At 35.8% G+C, this 26,702-nt stretch overlaps 1 protein-coding gene across 2 annotated transcripts in view; it reads right to left on the bottom strand.

The window, feature by feature from the left end:
* The window catches only part of LOC138709222 (uncharacterized), a 385,380-nt gene that overhangs the window by 176,787 nt on the left and 181,891 nt on the right, over positions 1–26,702 (bottom strand). The window contains exon 1 of one of the 2 annotated variants that reach the window (XM_069839825.1): positions 1,553–1,714. The exons of the other annotated variant lie outside the window; for it this stretch is intronic. The gene's annotated coding sequence lies outside the window, so the exon portion shown is untranslated. Of the gene's footprint in view, positions 1–1,552; positions 1,715–26,702 lie in introns of those variants that run through there. 2 annotated transcript variants of the gene reach the window in all.

The raw sequence follows: 26,702 nt of genomic DNA, 5'->3' as shown, positions 1-26,702 counted from the left end.
TTGATAATTATCACATTATTAAATTGTACGGTTGACTAATAGTGTAGTATAATTGGAGAAAATATCAATTTTATAATTATTGAGGTACAAGTAATAATAGTAAATATTTTTAGTGCGTTCATTTGTGATATTTCTGTCATAATGTATCTTCAACACAGATGCAATACAGTATGTTACATTTCAATTGTTTGTTTGCCATTTCCATAGTAACTTATCTGTAACTGATAAACTACGGCGTAAACATGGATACAAGGTAAAAGAATTTGTTAATCATAAACTGTTACCGTTTACGAGGTAACTCGACAATAGATTATAACTTATAACAAATTTTCACCGCACTTGAAATAATCTGCAAGCAATAATTTTATTTAGAAACAAAATATTCAAGCCTTTTGACGCATTTAGAAACGGCTCGCTGTCCAATAACTCTCAGCATACAGTAGTTCCGGTTGCGTCAAAGACTAAAAACTGGACCATCGGCTGAAACGAATTGGCCAACGCTAGAGTGAGAAACTAAATAAATAGAGAAATGTTGTAAAGACAATGTAGTAAAGACAAGTGTAGTAAATGTACGTAACATTTAATGTTCCCAAAAACTGCAGAACTCCACAATTAAATTTGAACCTAATTATCATTTCTAATTTATTTAATTGTAATGCTACAACGCATATTAAAGCCTCTTTTACAACTTTAATGGCCTTGCGTAAACACTATTACATTTCCACTTTATTATACTTCCATTTCATTGCAATTCCTATTTAAAAACCTGCGAAACTAGAAAGAAAAATTCCTCTATTAAGTGCGCACTATTTGCTTCATAAACGCTGCTTAGTTTTTGGAAACAATGCACGCTTCCTAAAATAGGAAGAGCGCATTTAAAAAAGAAAGAGGAGTAGGAGGGGAAAACTGAGGAGAATCTTGTGTCACATAGTAACTACCATAAGCAAAAGGGGGTCAGGCGTCTAAAAAAAGGGGTCGCAAGCTCAGTGACAGCAAGGCACGATGCTAATTAAGTCCGCGTTCGTTTTCAACAGCCCTACTAATCCTTTTACACGTCCGAGAATTATCAAACTACATTTAAAGCCCGACATAGAACTTCCACTTGTTATCAATTGCTTTCCGTTCAAATTTCTCTTCACAGACGCACAGAAAATACAATGGAAGTATAGGAGAAATTAAGAAATAAAACATTAAACTTTTAGAAGAAAACTTCTGTTTTTCATGGCAATTTCTGCCTCTAAAACTATGACTTTTTTCTTTTTCTAATGCCAAACGTACATTATGTGTATTAGCGTTTTCATGGTGATAGACTAACCAAATAGGCCTATTATCTTTTCGTGTAACACTGTCAATTCTATTAGCATTTTATACAGAGTACACATTTTTTTTGTTTTTCTTCCAGTTCATTTTTTTATAGCGACGCAATCTTTTCTTGAACTTCGTAACATATGATATTCGTGAGGGGGGGAAAAAAGCAGGTTTTTAAAAGCATGAAAAATTAGTTCATACAGTATAATACAATTGGAAGAACTATTAACTACATATGCTTTACCTGATTGTGAGGATATATTCCAGACAACTGCCCAAAACAGGGGGAATCGCACTTAAACCACTCTACACTCGTCACTCACAACACAAGGCACTTTACAACACAGCGAGACGGACTACAACTACTACTAATTCAAAGGCTCGACACGGACTGGCCTAACTAGCTGCTACGAGTGTGCTCAACAGCGGGAGCAGTGAGAGAGGGGGAGGTAGGGGTGTCAGAGAGGGAGGGGAGGCACCGTTATGTAGCCGTGACGTTGTGATTTCCCCTCACACTTGTCGTCTCTCTCTGTTTTTACAATTCTTCCACTATTCCTATCATCATCTCTCTTTGCGTACTCTTCTCTTTTGTTTCTGACATCTGTCTGTTGGAGGGGGGAAAATTCGAAATAGAATTAAGATGTAAATGTGTAAATGGTTTTGTTCAGTCCACACGTCAGGCAGAGGCAGTCGATAAATATGGTGAGTGGAGTGTTTGCCGACAAATCCCTTTTGTATTCTCGGAATATTATGCAAATAAAGCGTAAATTAACCCACGTGATTAGAGCGGACAGATTAATAAGAGAACGTCGAAAAGATTTAAAGTTAGGTAATGAAGTTAAAGCTACAAATTGAAAAGCCATGAAAAATCCTTTTCCATAGCTTTCATTAAAACTTACGCTTCTTTCCTATACTAATCTTATTCTTAGAAACACATTCCTTTGTTTCTCATGTCCATAGTAACATCCTGGCCAACATACACAAGGATTTCGTATCGTTAATGGCGTCACACTCGGGGAAAAAAACATAATGATGAAGTGAGATCTTTAAATGACAGGGCGCAGGTGTTCTATGCGTCTCTTATTTCAGCATTCATCACGGGGAAGATACACACCTTTCGCTAGTATAATTTAACTATATTTCAGCTTTTTTTTTTCCTCTGAATCTACAGGTCCTCCAGAAACAAAAATTGGCATCCTTAATTCTTTTTTAATTTATAATCATCACATAAATTCTTATTCTTTACTTTTTGTCACTTTAACAATGTCGTATTCTTAACTTAATATGTTTATGTACATGTAATGTTTCTTTATTTTTCTTCTTTTTAAATTTTATGTGTAATTACAGTTAACAGTTTAATCACAGTTGTAATGATGATGATGATAATAATAATAATAATAATAATAATTATTATTATTATTATTATTATTATTATTATTATTATTAAACTGATAACGAATTCTGCCTGAGTCCTCTCCCAGAGACATGTTTATTTACATGCTGCAAGTAAATGTATAGAGGATTTTACGTTAAGAAAATATCATTGAACATATGGGGGCTGTTTCATCAATTATTTATAAGTATTTTTCTTGAAAACTGGGAATTAATTACTTTCTTTTAATTCATAGAACATAATTTCATTGAGAACTAGAGCGATTGCATGTGCTAAAATTGTGTTACACCTCTAAAATTACCATATATTTAATTTATGAATAACGGGATAACAGCTAAATTGGTGAAATAGCCTTCCGCTTTCTTGCCAAACATCCCCAATGATAAATTTAACAGACAAGTAGAGGTGGTACAATTGAGGCAAAGAATTCACACTGTTAAAACACGTACAATATTGTCTGCGCTTATTATATAAAGTACACAAAATGTAACTGACAGCAAACAATAAAGGCATTAGGTATGTAACTTAGATTCTTGTTTGATTATAGTGTGAAGTTAATAACGGAAAAAGTGTGCTGTACATAATTCTAAATTTGTATTATAACCACCTCTTAACATTTTATAACGGAAAACGTGTGCTGCACATAATCGTAAATCTGTATTACAAGCACTTCTTAACCCATTAAAATAACTGTATTGATGTTTAACACAGTTTTATTATTATTATTATTATTATTATTATTATTATTATTATTATTATTATTATTATTATTATTATTATTTCTGGTACTATTATTAGTAAGTACAGTAACGTTTCAGGTAGGCCTACCTAAAACTGCATTTTAATGCCTAATTTCGATCATTATGCAGCCTAGTTGAGGTGTCTAAAAGTTGGTTAATGGCCTAAATATCCGAAGTCTAGTTATAATGTATATGAAATATAATGTATGTTTTTTGCAGGTATCATTATGGCATTAATAGTTTGTTATCATTTGAACGGACTCAACGTACCTATGTTGTGCGATAAACTTGCTAGAGCGCTGTACGTGTTAGAAAGAGAGTGAGATAGAGATACTATCCCCACTCTTTCTTCTAACGGAGGCATCTTGCGGCAACAGTGTACTAGCCAGACTCATAAGACCAATGCTTTTTTCTTAAGCTGGAATACTCTACAGTTGCTTTCGTCATATTAGCGAAGTGCGGGCGTACATTATAATGTTCCGGTCGTTTTTCTTCAACTGCGGCCGCAAGACGTCTGAGTTGTTGGCAATAAATGTCAACAGTTATGGTTACATTGCAGGGAAGCAATTCGTAGTAGGCCTACACGCCGTCTTCTTTACCTTACCAGACGTATAACACAATCTTCTGTGGATGGATCCTAATTTTTGTACCGGGTGTTGTGTGCTGAAACGACAGGATCATTTTCTTGCAGTGCTTTCTCCGATGACATTCTCCTCGTACACGGCATAAATGTTCCGAGCTGCCTTTGCTTCCCTATTAAACTAAAAACAGAAGAATAAGTCGGAAGTGTTCATTTTTTCTACTAGACACTCCATCTTCTTTAGACTACAAATAACACAAACTTTCTTCAAATCCACAAAATTCAAGGTGTACTCCAAATGACAAATGGAAAATTATGAACACTCTCCTAACAACGCAGTGTTGTCATGACGAACAAAAACGCTAAGAAACTTGTGCATCAACCTAATATATTTAGAATCCCATTATAAACCACTAATATTTTATAATATTCATATCACATTTAAAAACATATTTTCGTAATTACATTATGTTTCAAAATTATGTAAACATTTTCATATAATAATTAGTAATAAAGAATTCATGATATAATAACTTTGTGCACATTTGTCTAAGAAGCTCTCAAAGTTTTTATTAACACTTTATAAACACTCGAAAGTGCGAACCCCTTGTTACACAGCATACATCAACACGATAATCAAATTCTTGCCACACTCTCTCCAACATATCTCTGTTTATGGATACAATCGCAACAATGATACGATGTCTTACTGCTTCAAGGTTTTGAAATAGAGGTGACACATCAACTACATCCTTCACATACTTCCAAAGGAAAAAGTCACTTGTGTCAAGTCTGGTGACCTGGAAGGCCAGTGGCGATAGACAAGAAAAGCGGCGGTAGCACGTCCAATCCAACGATGTGGTAAATGGTCAGTTCAGAAATGTCTACAAAACAACCTTTGTACCATTGTTACGATTTTTTTTCAAACCGCAGAGCACACAAAAAAAGTATGTTGTGGAGTTGCCATTTTCAACATTGTCTCCTAAGGCAACAGCATAATACGGTTCCGAAACTCAGAATTTGAAACTTTGAGAGTTTTACTGTCAAATAACGTGTAAACGTGTACCATGTTAATTACTCATTAATATAATAATAATAATCATATGAAAGTGTTATCAATTTGAAACACGGTGTATAAACACAGAAGTAATTACGATATACGAATACCTATTTTATGCGAACTTGTGCAAAATTAATGACAACATATTATGCTTAAACCAAATATTTTTAAATGAAGTCAGATAATTTACCGTTTAGAGTATGTATAACACTAGTCAACAATGATTTTGTTAAATGTACAATTCTGCTGTTTCTTTTGTAAGTTAAAAGAGCTTACGAGTGTTCTTTTGATTGCAAAATAGATGAGGACAGGAACTGGAAAGCTTTTGTGCTCCATGTAATTATATTAACTGGTTGGCTAAAAGAATCCCGTCATATGCATTTTCCAGTTCCAATGATATGCCGGGAACCTAAGAATCATTCAACAGACTATTACTTTCTAGGAACCAGAGATTAGAAGATACCAGAGAATTTGTCAGCGAGCTGATTCAGACCTATAACGTGATGGGGTGTCAGGTATCTCTCAAAATAACTTCTTGGATTCTCATATATTTTTTCTTTCCTCAAAACCTTCGGATAGTGAGTGACGAACATGGGGAGCGTTTTCATCAGGATTTTTCTAAAATGGAAAGGTGCTACAAGGAAAAATGGAGCCCAAATATTCTGTCAGACTCTGCTGGACACTCAAAAGAGATATTTCTCAACGAAATATAGTCTAAAATCTATTTCACACACATTTTAGGTAAATAAATATGATGTTAGGTAAAACGTTACAAGGTATCAATAGTAGAAAATCCTGAAGTACATTTTATATAATTATTCAAAAATCCTGGGCGATACAAATATTTTGAAAACAGATCTGAAATCAGCACGAAAAAATGCTATAAGAATCACCCATTCTTTATCTTTTAACACAAAATAAGTTTAATTTTGTTGACCAGTGTAATCATCGTTCGAGTGCATAATAAATTATTTCGTTTGTGATTGTCTTTTGAATATTGTACCTACTTCAATAAAATGAACAATATACGAGAATACCATTCACAGCATAGTTTTTACGAAATACGTGAAGCGTGTTATGAGAAAGTGCGTACTCTCTTCGTCACTTCCATTATTTTGTCATCCTGAACGTATGTTCCTACACTTTTTTTTTATTTCCGTAGTAAAATTTCAGTCACATCGCTGAAGAGTTTTTAACAATTCAACATGTGAAAATCGTTTGTTACAATACGTCTGTCACAGTGAAGTACGTGACAAACAAAAAACACGCACACATACATACACATATTAAGGGAGGCTAGTAGTTACTAGCTACTCCGTGCATTCACATCTGATACGGTTTACTGTCTCACCCCTCCCCCCCACTCAACTGGGGTTGGGTTGCTTCCAAGTGCAATGCAAGCGACCACAAACATTCTGTTAAAACGTCCACATTACAACACAAAGTGACAGAATAGTATAAGTGTAAATTTTACATTACGAGCTATTACATTTTACTATAAAAGAAAAACATTTTCGGTCTTACTAATAAACCGTGTATAGTTTTTATACGAGACTTATACAGAGCTGAGACAGAAAACGTTACTAATAAACCATGCATAAGCGATGAATGTATAAACAGTCTGTAACCATACAATGGGAATTCCTTTGCAATAGTTATATACACGAAACCCCTTGTTTAAGCGTTGTGTATAGAGAAAAAGTGGACGCCTCTCTAACAGATGTTCGTATCGACTGTCATTTTATGATGATGGCTGCCTTGTAACCACAGAAGTACAAACCAAAGAGCATAGAATAATTAGAGTAATATTGCTATAGCTTGCACTCTTTGATCAAAATACAGTGTGGTAATCGATCAGAGCCAGTTGTACTATCGATACTTAACACGGCACACTCGAGCGCTCTACCGGATGCAATAGATAATCTAAGATATTCTATTGCCTTTCGTAATGAAGTAATGACAAAATTATGCCGTAGCTGTGTAACAGTTATACTGTTATACACGACGTATGTAGTGATTATTAGTATGGAATTTACACACGACTTATAAACGAGCTACTCATTGTATAAGACAGTTAAACGTCTGTATATAGAGTTTTTATTAGTAAGACCGTTTAAGATTAAAAATACATACTGTATATCTATTGTACCATTAGCCGAATTTTTACGCTATAGATCCGATTTCAGAGACGAATACGTAAGGCAGCAGATACTAGGAAAGAATATTCTCGGAATACTCTTTATTCTAGCAGTACATAATTTCTCCATAATTCATAGTCACCTTTATTGACGTTACAGAAAACAACGGGAAATAACACTGTTCCTACCGTCATTAGGCCTAACTACTTCTCGCACCAAGTGTACAGGGTTCAAAGTACACATTTCGAGCAGCAAGCCATTAGCACTATCAAATTATCGAGGATTAGGCTTTAGTATATACCATTTCTTTCTTGGATGTCTTAGGTATGGCTTTACCTTTGTTGGCTTTTAAATTGTAGCGCAAAGTCAGTTTCAAAAGTGTTGAATTTTACATCCTATCCCTCGTGCGGGATTTATACTACACAGAGGTGGGGTGGAGCAAAAAAAGAATAAAATAAAATAGTTTATATCTTACTTAATAACACCATAGGCAGTTTCTGCAGAAGGAAACAGAAAAATAGGGCAAATTCAAGAAATAAAAGAAAAGTTTTAACTTGTTTATAGTTGTTTTAAATACTACTAACTTAAAAAGTTAATACTGTTAAGTAGGCCCTAAAATATAGTGAATTGAATAGAAAACTATCCTTCTGTGTAAAATTTTCATATAAAGCCGGTGTTAAGTGTTCTTTCGTGTAAATTATATTACCTATACAATACAATACAATACAAATGGCTTTTAAGGAACCCGCATGTTCATTGCCGCCCTCACATAAGCTCGCCAACGGTCCCTATCCTGTGCAAGATTAATCCAGTGTCTATCATCATATCCCACCTCACTCAAACCCATTTTAATATTATCCTCCCATCTACGTTTCGGCCTCCCCAAAGGTCTTTTTCCTCCGGTCTCCCAACTAACACTCTATATGCATTTCTGGATTCGCCCATACGAAATTATATTACTTAGTTTAAAAAAAGTTTGAAATCTCCGGATGGAACTTCCTAGGATACAGAAAGGAGAATCCCCCCTCCCGGACCACTCTATGAATTCATCAGTGGTTTCAAAGGTCTTGAGCCATTCATTTTTAATGCCTTTTTCATCGTTACTATTATTGTCTATTCCTTATTATGAGGGTACTATTTAGGTACGATATCGTAGTTATAAATGCTAATGCCCCTACAAAAGAGAAAGACGACCATGTAAAGGATAGCTTCTATGATGAATTGGAACACTTTTGATCAGTAATCTAGATTTTATTATTTAGTAGGTTATTTTACGACGCTTTATCAACATCTTGGTTATTTAGCGTCTGAATGAGATGAAGGTGATAATGCCGGTGAAATGAGTCCGGGGTCCAGCACCGAAAGTTATCCAGCATTTGCTCATATTGGGTTGAGGGAAAACCCCGGAAAAAACCTCAACCAGGTAACTTGCCCCGACCGGGAATCGAACCCGGGCCACCTGGTTTCGCGGCCAGACGCGCTGACCGTTACTCCACAGGTGTGGACAGTAATCTAGATATCACATGACAATTTTATTATCAGGTCGAAATGTCAAGTAGGTTTCCCGCTTTAGGAAGTTCGATGTTGCTTAGTTTTCTTGTCCTTTAATTTCAGAATATTGAATCTACTAATATTAACCAGTTGCTCTACTCGCTTGGCTACTGATAGTCTTTCTTTTAATTCTCCAATTACCAAATAATGGTCAGAATTACAGTCTGCTCTCCTGAAGGTTCTTATGTCTACTATACTAATATGTATTCTATCAAGATGTAATCTATTTGGTTGAAAATTTTGTTGGAGGATTTCAACGTTAAAATAGGACGGGAGGTGTATAAAAATGTAAACAATTATAATTTCCTAAAACAGTGTTTTCTTTCGTGAGCTGACTGTAGCCTACAAGTTTATGCATGTCCAGTAACAATAGCTGGGTCCTTGTCGAATCGTTCGCCGCACAAAATAATGGAGAGCGTAGGTACGCGTTCACTAAACTTGTAGTTCAATGCGACCAAACACTGGTCTCTAATAATAAGGCAAGAAAAACACGCTGCAAGCATTGAGATAAACTGAATTTGTATAAAAGATTGTCAGAATTCCCACAAGGATGATCAACACAAGTCATTGTTGTAAACGTATTGTCTACACGAAGTTTCGGGTGATTATATACAGAATCGCACAAATTCAGGTACCTACCGCTCGAGGGAGAGAAACATGTTCCGACATTGTACACAACTTGCTCTGATGATGACTGGGGCAATTACCGAAGACGAGAAGAGGCGCCGAATCGAGTTAGCAGCCTGTGTTCCCGCAGTGCTACCAACTGAACGGAACCGGTCTTGCAATTAGAAATGACTATCCTCCATTCTGGTGCAATAAATTCTTTTTGCGGTTGTACATAAATGCATCACGTAATCTTAACTTACAAGAGTTCCGAAACATCAACAGTTTTTGTGTGTGCGTGTTCCAAACTACAAGGAAGCTTTCAAGTTTTCTGCTTGTTATCTCTGTGTAACGCTGGCCTGAACAAGTCTCTATAGCAAACTGCAGTTGCACTGAAAGTTCAGACGAAAGTATTTTTCCTTTATTTTGTCGATCTTTGCACAATCCAGTTCTGGATATACTGTATCAGCTTTATTGTACGCGGACTCACATTTCATACTTTGTTTCCTGCTTTTTTTTTTTTTTTTTTCGGAAGCCTATCAAGTCTCACTAGAACTTATTCTGTAGACTTCTGTCCTCAAAATGCGTTTGATGAAGCGAGAAGCAGGCCGATTATTTTGCTCTGAACCAAAAACAGGTTCCTTTACGTGTAATAAACGTCGACAAGAGTCTTTCGAAGTAGCGGCTGGTGGTCAAAATAATGAGTGTGCTACAATTTAAGAGATACTTAAGAGGTAGAACAGCCATTAAAAAAATTCTCTCTCTCTCTCTCTCTCTCTCTCTCTCTCTCTATATATATATATATATATATATATATATATATATATATCGGCCTATTGTATACATTGGGGTCTGTATGTATTTATCTTAATTTGAGACTCGCCTAGTGACGAAATATGAAGTCCATATGACGACGTTCCTTCTTACTGCAGAACTTGTCAATTACTCTGGTGTTAAACCCTCCATCTTGGACATCATACTCTTTTCTATTGACAGTATTGCAAAAGCAGTGAGACGATCCTGGGACATAGTGTTTCTTAAAAACGGTTTTATTCATTTCAAGCAAGAAAAACATCTTTCTGGCTCAGCAGTAGTCATTGGTGCTGTAACCAAAATACACTCAGGGACAAAAAAACCGGACACTTCTATATTTGCTTGTATTTTGTTGCCAATTATTTCAAAATGAAACAAAACCCATTTAAACAAAATAATGTTCCATTTAGCACCTTATACGACAACATTTGAAAAAAAATCTCTGATGAGAAAATTTACAAAAAATTACAAAGGGCGTATAACTATGGCATCGTTTGGTCTAACTATTTTTTCATTTTATGGTGCCTTAAACATTAAAAACTCTTTTTAATAACGGGTATTACCCCCTCTGGCTTGAATAACTGCATCCATACGTCTTGGTATGCTCTCAATTTGGTTAGCAATATCTTCTTGAGGAATAAGTTCCCATTCTTCGCCAAGTGCTCGCCTCAATTCTTGTAACGATTCTGGTCTCGGTAGTCTATTCTTAACACGCTGTCCCAGCATGTCCCACACGTGTTCAATTGGGTTCATATCTGGACTCCTTGCTGGCCATGGAAGAACATGGATTCCCACTTCTTGGAGATAATCTCCGACCGCATGGGCAATATGCGGCCGTGCATTATCATGCATTAAAACAAAATTATCGCCTACAAATTGGCCAAATGGCACAACATGATCAGCCAAACATTCATTTATATACCTATCAGCTGTTAGTCTTCCATTTTCAACAAAAACCAACCCTGTACGAGCATCCGTACACACTCCTGCCCAAACCATCACTCCACCACCTCCATACGGCACATTTTCGGAAATGCAACACTGTGAAAATCGTTCTCCCCTCCTTCTCCAAACTCTTTCACGTCCATCAGGTGAGCACAGATTGAAACGGGACTCATCGGTGAACAGAACACAGCTCCACTGTCCATTTCTCCAATCCCTGTGATCATTTGCAAAACGCAGTCGTTCAACTCGATGCATCCTGAGAAGTCTGGGGCCAGTTGCAGGTCTACTTGATATCAGTCCACTTGCTTTCAACCTCCTTCTAACTGTTTTGGCCGAAATTGGGCGTCCATGCATGTTAACAATTTGCTGGGCTACACTAGTAGCTGGCAGGTTGCGCTCTCTAAGAACTCTCAACACCATATACCTACCTGTCTTCATTTGGATTTGTAGCTCTTGGACGACCCGAACCTGGTCTTCTGGTATATTCTAGGGTCTCTCTATACCAGCGGTTCCCAAAGTGTGCTCCGCGGAGCCCTTGGGGCTCCGCAAGTGAGTCTCAGGGGCTCCGACCGCGGCAGTTATGAAAATGACAAAAATGTCTGCTTTCATCTAGTCTCTAGTGCGAAAAACGTAAACTACTTCCATCAAGCGAATAGTACTTTCTCAGAAAGTAGTTTGATTTTTTCTTGCTAGATAAAAGCAAGAATAATAGATTTACTAGAGTCATCAGCCATCAATCAGTGTTCAGTCAAAGGGGGATAACATCAGCTGTAACCTTACTTTCGAAGAAGATAGTGCGAATTATTTGCAATTGAGTTCAGAATATGCTGCACATGATCCTGCTTCAGAGTTTACGATGCGTAGTGTAGAGGTAACCGAAGGAAGTAAAAAACGAAAATATTGTGATTCATATTTGGATATGGGATTCACTGAATTTGCTGACGGACGTCCACAGTGTGTGAAATGTAACAAAGTTTTGCCCAATATTTCTATGTTACCTGCCAAGCTTAGACAGCATTTCGAAACTCATCCCGACTTCACGAATAAAACTGCAGACTATTTCAAAAGAAAATGTGACAAAATCCATGCACTTCAAACAAAAATTTTATCTCATGTAAAGAAAAATAAATATAAAGCACTGGAAGCGTCGTACTTGGTTAGTCATGACCTGGGTGTTGCTGGTAAACCTCATATCCTTGCCGAAATTCTTATAAAACCACTATTAGTGAAGGTAGTGAAGTGCATATTGGATGAAAAAAATACAAACTTGATCTCCAGTATGCCCTTATCAAATAACACTGCGCGTAATTGGATCCAGGATCTATCAAATGATGTTAAAAATATCATAATTTTCCGTGTCATTCAAACGAAAGTTTTACTATAACTTGACGAATCCACGGACGTTGCCGGATTAGCTGCGCTAATGACGTTTGTGCGGTACGAATTTTCAGGTTCTTTTCATGAAGATATTTTGTTCTGCAAGCCATTGCCATCCTCTACAAGCGGTACTGAATTTTTTTCCCTGATGTCTTCATTGAAAACTCGACACCATGGTATTATTATGATGTACCGAAGTACATCATAATAATATGATATGCGTAAATAATCACTTAGTGATTGAAGACGGCGGTCATACCGTCGGATCCCGGTCACTTAGTCACTCGTAATGAGTGTACCTCTGTACATAGTGCATTGGATATTGTGCCACTGTCACACAGTACATGAGGGTAGGCACAAAAGGTAAAACTGAGAGACAGAACTTAAACTGAGGGGATTCGATCTGGCATTGGAACTGGAATCCAGTGTGGCCAACATTATTAAAGCGAGTACTAGACAACGTCGCCTAAATTATCAACTTTGTTAAGGCTCGACCTTTGCAGTGTAGGCTACTCAAAATCCTGTACGCAGATATGGGAAGTATACACAAGTCATTGTTATTAATTATTTATTACACAGAGAGGTGCGCTGGTTGTCGCTTGATAAGCGTTGTCTTCACTTTTGAATGACCTAAAGTGTTTGCTAGCAGATTATTTGAATGATTAGGAATGGTTTTGTAAATTATGTTACTTGGCACACATTTAAAAAAAATTAACAAATTCATACAAGGGAAACAGAAGAATATATTCAGTGCTAATGACAAAATTGCCACATTGAAGAAAAAAAAATAACGTTCTACATGAAAAGAGTCTAGAATAAGGATCTGACATGTTTCTCATTGACTTCAAACTTTATAGAAGAAAATAACATAAAATGAATAACTCATTCATAGCAATAATAAAATAGCACCTTGATAATTTTCTTCAAAATATGAATTCATACTTTCCAAGGGACACTCAAGAATCGATTCGAAACAAATATGAGTTGATAGTAGATCCATTTCGAGTGAAGTCAAAACTATCAGCCCTCAATGCGGCAGAATATGAGGTCCTTATAGACATGGTTTCGGACAGCCACTGTCAGGCATCATTTAAAAGCAAACCATTTCCCGAATTTTGAGCTGTTAGGGGAGGATCATTCCATATTAAGTTCGAAAGCTAAATTGTTTTGATGCAGAAGACGATATGCATCTTCAATTGACATTGACGAACTCTGTCGTAAGAAACAGGCACATTCTTCACATTAATTCGGGTTTAAATGTAACATTGTAACATTTTCTAAATATCTTAACTACCGGTACTACTTATAATTATAATTTTATAGATTTAAATAATATTGTCTCCAGTTCGTTTTTATTATTGTTTCCTTTATATGAAGCCTCCAATTCCAAAACTGTCTAAATCCATTTTTTTTAAATTGAGATAATGGCGGATTCGTCATCTACCTTAATGTCTCTAATAATTTTGTAATGAATGTTGTGCTTAAACTTCCTCTTTCCTTCCATAAATAAGCTTCAAATATGACGAACAGTTTCAAACCTTTCTCATTCCATCTTATGTACTATTACAAAACTGTCTAGTTCCATACATGAATTTATTTTTCAAAACTTTCTCCATCCATAACTAGGATTGGTATTGGTCATTCTTTGGCTTCCAAAACTCTTTCCACCCGTCTTTTAAATTCCCTTACAAATACCCTCTTATTTTATGTTTCTAGCAGTGTTTCCAGCAGTTTTCAACAGTGTAATAGCACAAATTATAATTATGAACTTTGCACTCTCATACCCATTGTTACATGGTCATAAATAGTACAGACACTCTGTAAATAAGAAGATAGTGTTTTCAGTTCACTGCTCAAAAATACAAGCTAATTAAGTACTATTCTTACAAAATGGAAAGTAAAATAATGATATCATCTCCTGGTAAAGGACTGAAGAAATTGAAAGATATTTCGAAGTGGGAAAAAAATCAAGAAAAACACTAGAGGTAGGAGGAATTATTATTTCACTAAATCTGTGAAAAATAGGCCTATATGTTATTTGAACTGTTGAATAAGTTACTTGTAAAAAGGGACGATTATTAATTCTTTGTGACTTATTTCGAGTTAAGACATAGACCAACTTCTCTCCCAAGACACCCCGGATGTAAGCACAAAAAGAGTACTATGGTTGTGCAGATTTGACAATGCAGGATATTAGAAAATTTCATAGCGCCTTTTATGCAAATAATACAAAAATTGACCAAGGTAAATTCATTATGAAGCACACGTCGCAAAGGTTGCGTACAAGGAAGTGTCTCGTAACAGGAACTCGCCCAGGTAACTCAGTTACTACATGCTATTTCGTAAAAACAAACAAAGGAATAGTTTCAGTCTGCAGTGCTGCCTTCCTCAAAATCCTTGAAATTTCAAGGTTTCGAGTACAGAATCTGAGCAGAAATTTCATTAACACTTGCAGTATTCCTAAAGAAAACAGAGGGGATGATAAACGCAGTAATGTTCTCAGGAGTCGTAAGGAGGCAGTTGTTATAACGTTAAATCTGAGAGATACCGAGGTCATGAAGCTGTATGCTGACGGTGTCCAGGACAAAATAGAAATATTACAATGATGGGAATGTTAATGTCTTGGCTCTAAATAGCAAATCAACTGTGAAGGAACTGCATGCATATTACGTTCACTATTGTCGGCCACTCTTTTCTTCGAGCCGATAGAATTTTTGGAAGAATAAAGAAAGTCGTTAGGAAAAGGGATACTATTATCGAACTATGTGAATATAGAGAAATGATTGGACAAGTGCAAATGTGAAGGAACTGGTGAAGGATTTTGTTATTTTTAATTGGAAGAAAATAATGCAAGGTATTCTCAAACCTCCTGGACAGTGGCACTTCCAGTTGTCCGCAGCTAAGCGAATTATTCTAAAAAAACTGTCTCTGGAAAAAATGTGATTGTGAAAGGGAAGTAAATTATTTAACAGATATAGGAGCATTCAAATCTGTGTTAAAGAGAGGAAAAAACTTTTCGCAGAAGATACCAGAATCCCTCTCAAATCAAGTTTCCTTGAAGGAAGAGAAACTATCCGATGTCAACACTTTACTGAGAAGCACTTTGGTTCCGAGTGGAGAAACATGACTGATTTGTCATTTTACAAGACTGTAATAGAGGGTTATTTAAGGTTAAACAGAGAAGAAAATGCAAATGAGGATTTATTTATGGAAGAAGAAGACTTAAGAATCTGAACTGGAATGTAATAACCAAACAGAATAATGCATTCATTTTGTATGAACATTAATTTTAATATTTGAGTTCAATGTCATAGAAAAAAAATAGGAATTGTAGTTGTAATAGATTATCGGTATTGTATTTACATTAAAAAGAAGACTCTTCTAAAATATTAGTAACGAAACAGAATTGTGTAATTTTCCAAATCTCTCTCGTTCCAGCCTTCAGTTTCAAAACTGTCTCAATCCAAACAAAAATCTGAAATAATTCCTGAAATATCGATCCCTGATTTTCAGGAATATCACTCATTCCAAGAGTGTTTCTCAACTGTAAAATAAAAGAAAAAATAGAACACTGCAAACAATTAGAAAAAAAAAAGTTATCAGTTTTTGGCGTTTCCTGAAAAATGGATTAGACAGTTTTGGAATTGGAGGCTTCACATATATATATATATATATATATATATATATACACCTTATTATTCATGCTTCCGTATACATATCATGTGTATTATGTTTCATAGAACATATACAAACAGAACTAAACACTAAACATTTCTTGGGGCTCCACGAGAAACTTTTGCTTGAAAAAGGGCTCCGTCGCTCAAAAAGTTTGGGAACCGCTGCTCTATACCGTTTTATGGCATCATGGGTTGTGCTTCTAGCCATATTCATAACATTTGCAATGTAACGTACACTGCGTCCATCATCGTAAAGGGCTACAGCTCGAGCCACATCTTCAGGTCGCATCTTGTTTTAAGACAAATGTTACAACCCCACTTAAACTCAGAAAATGTAGAAATAAAGAAATAACGAATGATAACGATAATGAAGCACAAAATGGTTGAGACAAAATTGTTATAGCTGAGACTCCGAAAGCAAAATTGGAATATTTGGTTGTAATGGCTTGTTTATAAAACAAAAAACAATCAAAAATGTATACACGTCTCCATAACAACAGATGGCTACCATAATATTGTATGAGAAGATAATGTTTTGCAAAATACCAGCAAATATTAAAGTGTCCGGTTTTTTTGTCCCTGAGTGTATTTAACAACTTCGTTACTACACAGAATGGATACTATAAATTGTTGGAGACTATGTATTGTAACAACTGGACAGCTCCATCTATAGTTCGGAAGTCTCGTTTTCCGTACAGAACTCTTAAGTTGTGTCTTTAACACTTTTGTTCAGTACAGTACAGGTGTTGGCAGCAACTTCAAGTTCACGGTCAAGAAAATTATGCGAAAAATTGCCAAAAAATTTGCTGTTTAACAATTTTGTTGCGTCTAGGTAACTTGAAGACTGGAAACAGTGAGTAGCTTCCAGGATTATACGGTCACATACTTCCTTAGCTTCAATTTTCTGGAATTCCATTTTCCGTCGCTTGCTGGCTGATTCAGGAGGAACCTCAAATAAACAGGTAGATGGCAGCAGCAGTCGGACACATGAATTACCAAATACATTGTAAATAGTTCCGAGTTCTTCCGTTACGCTTTACTTTTGCAATCTCCAAATTGTGTCGTGCTGAAGCTGACTACAGCACTTTCCCGCGTAAAAATAGCCAATCAGAGCAGTGATTTCAGCTTCGCACATGCGCATAATTGTCTACATTCTCATGTGAAGTTCTGAGTAGCACAACGAACCCCCTGAGGCACCAAAGAGTGAAGAGCGAAGAGTAAAGATTCTATATGGCGTCATGAACATAATCACGGAAATTGTCAAATGACAGATCAAATACTTTGGTATTACAAATACATTATTTGAGCAAAAATTATCATTGTGCTGTAGCACTGTAGCACATAAGGACGGGCCGCCCCTGGTCTTTCGGTTTTACTTTCATTCCAAGGGAGTTTTACTGGCAAAATGTTATCCTTCACTAAGTTTTGCAAGATCCCGGAGTCAATCCCGGGTGTTGGCGGAATTTTTATCGTTGCCAAAACATTCAGATCGGTCCATTCAGGCTTCTATCAAAGTGAATATCTGGGCTTTCCCGTAGGTAAAATCAAATACAGTAAAACCCCTCTTAACCGAACTTCGGTTAACCGAAATCCGGCTTATCCGAAACAATGTCGCGAAAAAGCCAATATTTTGTTTATCCCTGCAATATTTCAATGCTACATCTGTTTTAAACCTCCATCCCCCAAACACTTGTTTTGTATAGTAACCGGGGCGGTCAGTCCCGTTAAGTCAGACGTTATTTTCGCTCCCCTCCCCCCCGCCTTCCGACCTATCCAGGAATTACAGGAATATAATGTATGCATTCGAGGTAAGGTTCCAATTATTTCTCATTCATTTTATTTGTATTGCAGTTATCGCGTTATCGGTACGTCTTATTTCTTAATTACGCGAGTGCGATGTCGAGTAAAATGATTACTGGCTGCAAAACTGATGTGTAATGTCCAAGCTTAGGATCCGGGACACTTTAGCAACCAATGTACGCACAACTTGTCTATAGAGTTCCTTGAACATAATAGACAGACGCACTGTGAATGTAAACAACGGCGTCAATGTGCTTTGTTATTTTCTACTGTTAATAGTACAATCTAGTGACGGTGGAAAATGAAATAGAATACATACCTCACAAGTTTTCATGTCCCTCGGCGACGTTGAAGGCGTTAGCGTTACAATGAACAACTATGTACATACTCGCAACTAGTTCGAAAAACTGTTCACTATGGGTTGAAAATGCACTGTGATGGCCTGAGTTCGTTTCGTAGGGAGAGACGGAAGAATATTGTACCTCTGATCACGAACCGGATTGTATACTAACGCACAGTTGTCTTGGATCCTAAGCCTGGTAATGACAATATTAAATTCATTAAATTTTTATTTATAATTTACATGCTTAACGATCTCTTTTTCTTCCCACTTTTGCCGGAAACATTTGTCATCGATTATCCGAAAAAATCACGTTATCCGAAATGGTTCCGCACACTCTATTTCGGATAAACGGGGTTCTACCAGAGTCTAGTATGTACAGTCACTAAGCTTGAGTTGTTGAGGTTGCTAGGAACAATAGACTGTGCCGGTACTATTTCGCATTGTTTGTAATGAGGCTATAGTAGCGATCCAAGTGGTTAGCAACTATCCATGGATGCATATTTACTACGTATTGAGCTTTGTGACTGTATATACTAGACTGTGGTCCTACTGTACATATTATTGGTAAAATACGGTTGAATCGTGATGCTAGCAACACCATCTCATTCTAGTGCCGAGCTCATAACACTAAGTCCCCATGTGCCTTCATGACATTACCTTCAACACTAGTAAAACTTCATATTTTGTAACAAATAGCCTAAATGAAAATTATTGTAGATCGTATCCTTGCAACGATTTCCCTAAAATACAGTAAACACAAGGAAACAAGCTCTTAGATTTCACTACAGCATGGGTATTAAAACGTATAGAACTAACCGTAACAGACAGTTGTGCATCGTCAAATGTGAAGCTACTATGTAACAAGCTATGTACTAGGACATAGTTCACTTTTAATTCTCAACCGTATCCTAGTAACAAGTCACGGTTCTTAATATTACGAAGTTAGGTTAAGCGGCGTACGAAGATAATATTATGAATATTAAATTGCGTAAAACTGATCTTAGGAGGAAATTGAATGGATGAGAATTGTAAGTGTGCTATCCAGCGTAATATTCCAAAGAACATAGTTCATTTTTGATCTCAAGTAACTTATTAACATAGGAATGAGACATGTACTTTACGTCGAATGCTAGTAGAAGTGTCGTAAAAAGAGAGCTGTAGGGTTTTAATCATAATTGTTGCACTGCATGAAATTATCCACAATATGAAGTAAGATGAAATGCAGTAAAAACTAGACTTTGATTATACATATCTTGTATCTATAAAAACGGTACATAATTTCTACATGTAATGCTATGAAAAGTAAACTCAGAGGTTCAATTACACTCTGCGGTAGGATTAGTAAGGTTATATATATTTTTAATAGGTTATTTTACGACGCTTTATCAACATCTTAGGTCATTTAGCGTCTGAATGAGATGAACGTGATAATGCCGGTGAAATGAGTCCGGGGTCCAGGACCGATTGTTACCCAGCATTTGCTCATATTGGATTGAGGGAAAACCCCGGAAAAGACCTCAACCAGGTAATTTGCCCCGACCGGGAATCGAACCCGGACCACCTGGTTTCCCGACTAGTGCGCTGTTACTCCACAGGTGTAGACAGTAAGGTTATATATAGATCTGGTGAATAGAGCGATTAGAACGTCGACTTTTCACGCTGGAAACCTGGGTTCAAGTCTTGGAGACTCAGAGTTCAATATTTATGGTAAACAGCTTTTCTGTGGGTACTTCCGTTTCTTATGCCATTACTTCATCATATTTCCTTTTCTAACGTCACTGTTTCCCACCGGGTAGCCGCGGCTACAGCAAGACATGATACTTTGACTAGCGATACGGAATAAACGCTAGTATGAGTCCTCACCGAGGAAGAAATTTTCTTATAAAATTCGGTCAGTGTATGAACCGGTGTCCACCAAGCATAGTGATGAATTTAGGAAGCAACGATAGCGAAATCGGTTCCGAAAACCAGCTATAATGACTAAGGGGGTTACTGTGCTGATCACATGTTGCCATCGTACTGGTTGGATGATCGTTTACCTCTACTGAGTTATGTGAATGTGAATACGTCTTTAAAATCAGACCGACACATGGGGTACCAGGACGAAAACGGCGATGTAACATTTGCAGGGTAATCCATTTCGATACTATAACTAACACGATTGAAATAAAGGTGATCTCAAACGTTCGGGTATACAACTACGATACGAGCATGACCTTGAGTTGGCGTTGCGAATGCACGAGGTGCGGGTGAGGACCCGCTGCGACCGGTCGCCATTTTAGGCGTGGGCGAAAATTTTCGGTCGGTATACCTCGTGATTCCGATGTGCTAGCAAGCTGATTTTGGTGTCAAATGAAAGATAACGTCTATATTTGAAGACTTAAGCCAGACGTATTCACGTAAAACATATGGGCGTGTCCCCGATACAGCCACACCTCGATTTTGTAAATTTGATTTTGATTCTTTTCTTAAATATCAGATGAGTGTATTACAGGTTCTACCAGAAGTTTTAGGACACTCCTTCGAAAGTGATGTTTCACTCCTGTCCTCATAGGCCTACTTAAGTGAAATATCCTGATGTGTACAAAGGGACCAAAATCCTGTAAAAAATTAAGTTTTTTACTACAAATCCAATCTCTCTATCTTTCAAACTGTAGATTACATAACAATTTTTCTGCTATAAAATCTTACTGAAAAATTACGTTTTTGTAGAAAAAAAATAATTACTCCAGAATGGATGTATTTAGATCAATAAATTTTGGGATAGAGTTAGATATTATATGAAGTCATTCTTCCACATTCGAATAATCTGCCACTTCACGTCCATACTCCTGAATTTCGACTCATTTTCACTTTCTTTCAAAGAAGAAATCTATCCTTTCCACACTTACAGCAAATGTAGGTTGTTTACATTTCTATATTTTCTTAATGTATATTTTCACATTTGCATTTTCAAGAACACTCCCTAGAACAAGCTTTGGCTTTTCAGTAATGACGCAATTATAAATACGATTTTAAATTTTTGTAAAATATTTCAATAAATTATTATTATTATTATTATTATTATTATTATTATTAAGAATATAGTAATTATTATTCTTTGTAAAGTAACAGCTTTAGCCTATTTTTTTATCCTATACGACAATTAGATTATTGTAAAACCTTGTATGTACGAGCGACATGCTACAACAAGGTATAACTGAAGTTAATACCGGTAATCAATCATTTTTCTGAGTTGCTTTACACATGTAACACATTAGTATCCTAGCAACATTATACCAGACTTTTTATAATGTACTAAGTTGTGTAACGCAATAGAAAAAACTGTAACTTAATGTAGGAATCAATTTATAGGGCCTACAAGTAAAGTTAAAGAAAAATGCGATGAACATGCTAACTAGATGAACTACTGTATAGTGTGTTAAGTGCGTGACAGATTCTCAGAAATAGAAAAGACCGACATTCGTATATTTTGGTGCAGTGAGAAAGCTGAAAAAATTAACGCACTTTTATTGACGATTTTTTATAGATGCCAATATTATACAGTGTGATTCACGAGGATTTACCGTCCCTTATGGAGCTTATTTTCGAAGACTTTCTGAGGAAAAAATGTCATGTACGCATTTGTCCTGATCTCAATATTTTCAGAATTACACTAATTTGAAATTGTTTGTAAAATACCATTATTCTTGAGTTTTAAGGGTAAAAGAATATTACAGATAAAGAATGAACTATTCAGGAGTATCATTTTTTTAATTAAACTAGTATTCTGAAGCTAAAAATGTATTGTGAATTCCATTGTTGTTTCGTATAGATTTTTTTCCCGTTTTTTAACTAAAAATTAAATTTTCTTACGCATTTATCACGACAATTGTTACAAATCACGCCACTCATGTAAATTCTTTAAGACAGTACATTACTTCTTTACTTACGTATGGCTTTTAAGGAACCCGAGGTTCACTGCCGTCCTCACATAAGTCCGCCATTGGTCCCTATCCTGAGCAAGATTAATCCAGTTTCTACCATCATAGGCTAGCCCATATCCCTCAAATCCATTTTAATATTATCCTCCCATCTACGTCTGTAGATTACATTAGGATGCATAATTAGCCTAAACTGTAAAAAATAAAGTTCCTAAAGTCGTATGATTTGTAACAATTTTTTTTTGATAACTGCGCAAGAATAATGCCATTTTTAGTTAAAAATTGAAAAATAAAATCTGTGCAAAGCAATTAACAACACATTTTTAGTTTCAGAACACTAGCCAATTAAAGAAATGACATTTCTGAATAGTTCATTGTCTATTTGTAATATTTTTTACCCTTAAAATTAAGAAAAAAGGTATTTTACTAACAACTTCAAATTAATGTAACTTTGAAAATATTGAGATTAGGACAAATGTTTATATGACAATTTTTGCTCAGAATGTCTTCGGAAATAAGCTCCTAAGAGACGATAAATCGTCGTGAATCACCCTGTATTGTTAAGGAAATACATAAAATTGTGTATGATATATTTTATATTTTCATTCTTAGCTATCCGTTTCCAGGAAACAGCATGGCAAGAAGTAGTAGGCCTATTTATTTTCAATATGCAACCAAAAGTGGAAAAATACCATACTGTAAATGCTTACTTTTCCCACGTCTGTAATTTCCTGCATTACTGACGTGTCTTTAACGTCTCTTAATTTTGATGCAAGGAAGAAGAAGAAATAGCTAATCTGCGTATAAACAGTCAATAGAATGAGGAGTATCTTCAGCACTTTATTGACTTGTCACTGTTAGCACCGTTAGAGATCTGACAAATGTCTTTAATAACTTTCTTCTCTCATTCTATATCGACAACGATTGGCGTCTGTGTTGAAATTCCACGACAGTTGGTTGAGTGCTTTGAAGTTACAGTAGATTCAATACGGGGGATTCCCATCTTACTCTACTCTTTTACTTAACAGTTTAGCTTACAATACTTCCGGTACATTTACAACTTCACTTAATTTTCGAAATTAATAATTAACCCAGTGTATTAACTCTAACGTATTTCCTTCCATCTTTCTTTCTTGATGACTTTACGGTAGGCCTATATAAAATATCGGAAGTAAATCTATTCGTCGGCCTGGGTGACGCAGTCGATGGCATTTAAGTGTGCTTATGTCAGACTCATGTCAGTAGATTTACTGTCATGTAAAAGAACTCCTGCGGGACAAAATTCCGGCACACCGGCAACGCTGATATAACATCGGCAGTTGCGAGCATCGTTAAATAAAACATAACATTATAATATTCCCACTAATCTAATTTGTTTATTTTCAGACGAAGTAGTTTCTACACTTTCATTATATTTTCATTCCCATTTTCTTTATTATATTTGTATCACTACTTACTTATTATCACTCCCTGGTTATTACTTGTATCTTATTCTTTTTCACTATTATTATCTTGCCTTACCGTCTTTTCTGTCACCATCACTATTTTCACTTTATCACTTTCCTAAGTTTTGTCACTCATGCATACTATTTTCACTTTATCATTTTCCTAAGTTTTGTCAGTCAGGCACCAACCTCTTAAGTTAACTTTTCTGTCCTTTACTTCTTCTCACTGACGTGACGTACCTCTATTCGGTGTCGCTAACGTTACTTCATCCCTTCCGGTGATGCCAATAATATACTGTTATGGAAATACATAAAATTATATATGCTATAATATGATATATATTTTTTATTTTCATTGGTCTTCATTTGTTTCTCCTCTCTTGTGATTCGACGATCGACTGACACGAACACCAATGCTGAAACAGGATGCGTACCTGTATTCTAGTTTAGAGCTAATTTTGTAGAGTAAAGATACCTTATTCCGTGATACACCTAATCCCGTGATAAAATTTCAATTGACTGCTACAGAGTTGTGGTCTTGTCTTGACTTTTAAGTTTTTGAAATACCTAACAGATACCAGGAGGTCTTCTTTTCAATTCTATTGACTACCCGCCTTTCGAATAGAAGCAGTCGACTGCAGAAGCTTTTGTTCAGTGAAAGGTGGTTGACCAGTAAGTTTTTCTTTCTCTTGTAACCACTTCTGAAGAAAAATTTTATATTTGAGGTAAGAATTAATATAACATTATAAAAATGATATATTACTGTAGATTATAGTCAGCTGAATCAATGCATATGATTATTTAAACATTGTGAGACAATAACAATGCCACAGGAGCATGCCCATTTTCGGATTTATTTTCATGTTTCTCCTTGCTGGCTCACTCGACCAATGAAGCCAACGCTAAATTGTGAAAATTAATGTCTATGAAGGAAAATAGTTCTTGGAAATAATAATAGAAATAAGTTATAGAAAACATCAATTATAATTATAATAAAATAATAGGGCATATATTTAACTTAATTACTGATGTTGTTAGGAATATAAATAATGAGAAATAATTGTGTTATAATTCAATTTATTCAAATTTAAATTTGTATTGAATTTAACTTTCAGTTTATTTTGTTTATAATATATTAATATGTAATAAGTATTCCTGTAGTTACACAAGTATTTTCTATGAAATTTGTCATTTAGGACCTTTTTCTATGTTGCAATTTCTTGCTTAATCCATATTAAAACAATATACCATGACTTTAAAGTGTTTTTCCAAATACACGTTTGTTTTCTGAGCAGTTAATGTGGACTATTTTAGTATCATGGAATTAGGATATCACTCACGGAATTAGGAAACCAATATCACGGAATTTGGATCCCTGTCACGGATTTAGGAGCCATTGTATAACAATGAAGAATCATATATTATATATCAAACTTGTGAAACTGTTGACACTGAATGTTGTAAAAACTGTAGCTAAAGGTCCAAATACTGCAACGTAATTTAGGTGTTATTTGAAAATGTTTAGTACAATTTTGGCATAAATATAGACTTTATTAAATATGTCACGGAATTAGGCAACCTTAACTTACCCTATATTTCAGTAATCCGTTGCTTGTGTTTCATAGTTATTCTAATCACGGAAGGAATGTTGCTACCCTTTACTTAAATGACTGGTGTATTAGTGCACCGATTCCTGCGAAAACAGGGGAATGAAACGATTGAAACCTGACATCTCCATGGTGATCACTGAACAATACGCCTGACCTGTCAACTTCCAGCCACCTTAACAAAGGTTTGTGAGTGCTGAACCCTTTTCAAGATAACACAAAGGCTTGGATTGCCACTGGGATTAAAACCTGACGGGAAGTCAGCAAGATGTCAGACAACAGCTGTCGTGTATCAAAGTAACATGCATTCTTCTTCATTAGCATCGAAGCCAGGACTTCACAGAATTGTGTTTATTCGTTCATAACCTCACCATCTGCATCTCACTCACATTTCACCACCACCACCACCACCGATCTTTTCATCATTTTATCGGTCTTCCCTGCTCTTTTGCCTTCTGTTCCATATTGAAAAGCAAATCTTGAAACTCTTTCCTCTATCTATAGTGAGGATCACGTAAGAGCAGTTCCTAAATGGCTCATTTGGCCATCTATTCAGTGTTGTCAACTAATACCAGATATCACCAAAGAGGGTAAAATCACAATATCATGTACAATAATAATAATAATAATGATAATAATAATAATAATAATAATAATAATAATAATAATAATAATAATAATAATAATAATAATAATATACTATTAACAATAACGATGTTTTGCTTATTTACTTATTTACTACATCTCATCGTTCTGTTGGGAGGTGTTTTCTAATTCATTCATTCATTTAGTGTTCTGCACAAGGGTAGGTCTTTCACTGCAAACCCAGTATTCTTTAATCTTTCCTATTTTCAGCTTTCCTCTTTATTTCCTCATACTTACTTACAAATAGCTTTTAAGGAACCTGCAGGTTCATTGCCGACCTTACATAGGCCCGCCATCGGTCCCTATCCTGTGCAAGATTAATCCAGCCTCTAACATCATATCCCACCTCCCTCAAATCCATTTTAATATTATCGTCCCAATATTATACCAACAAACCAACCAACCAACCAACCAACCCACCCACCCAGCGTGGTCAGCGTGACGGACATTGCAGACGAAGCGAACACAAGAATTATGAACACGTTGTAGGCCTAATCTTTGCGACTGGTTGACATTGAGGTCAGTCAGTAGAAAATCACAATAATCAAAGTGGGGTATTAGTAGTGTTTCCACTAGTATTTTTTTTTTAGTAATAGCGGAAGAAATTTTCGAATGTTGTTTAAGAAATGTAGTATGGAAAGAACATTTTGATCATATGAGCTTACTTGGTCATTGCAGTTTAAATGCATATCGAAGTAAACTCTAAGGGCCATATTCATAGGCATTCTTAGCGAGAACTTCCGGTGGATAA

This window comes from Periplaneta americana, chromosome 11, assembly GCF_040183065.1.
Source record: "Periplaneta americana isolate PAMFEO1 chromosome 11, P.americana_PAMFEO1_priV1, whole genome shotgun sequence".
Taxonomy (NCBI): domain Eukaryota; kingdom Metazoa; phylum Arthropoda; class Insecta; order Blattodea; family Blattidae; genus Periplaneta; species Periplaneta americana.
Note: the sequence above shows the minus strand (reverse complement) of the source record. Positions and strands in the feature narration are given on the sequence as shown.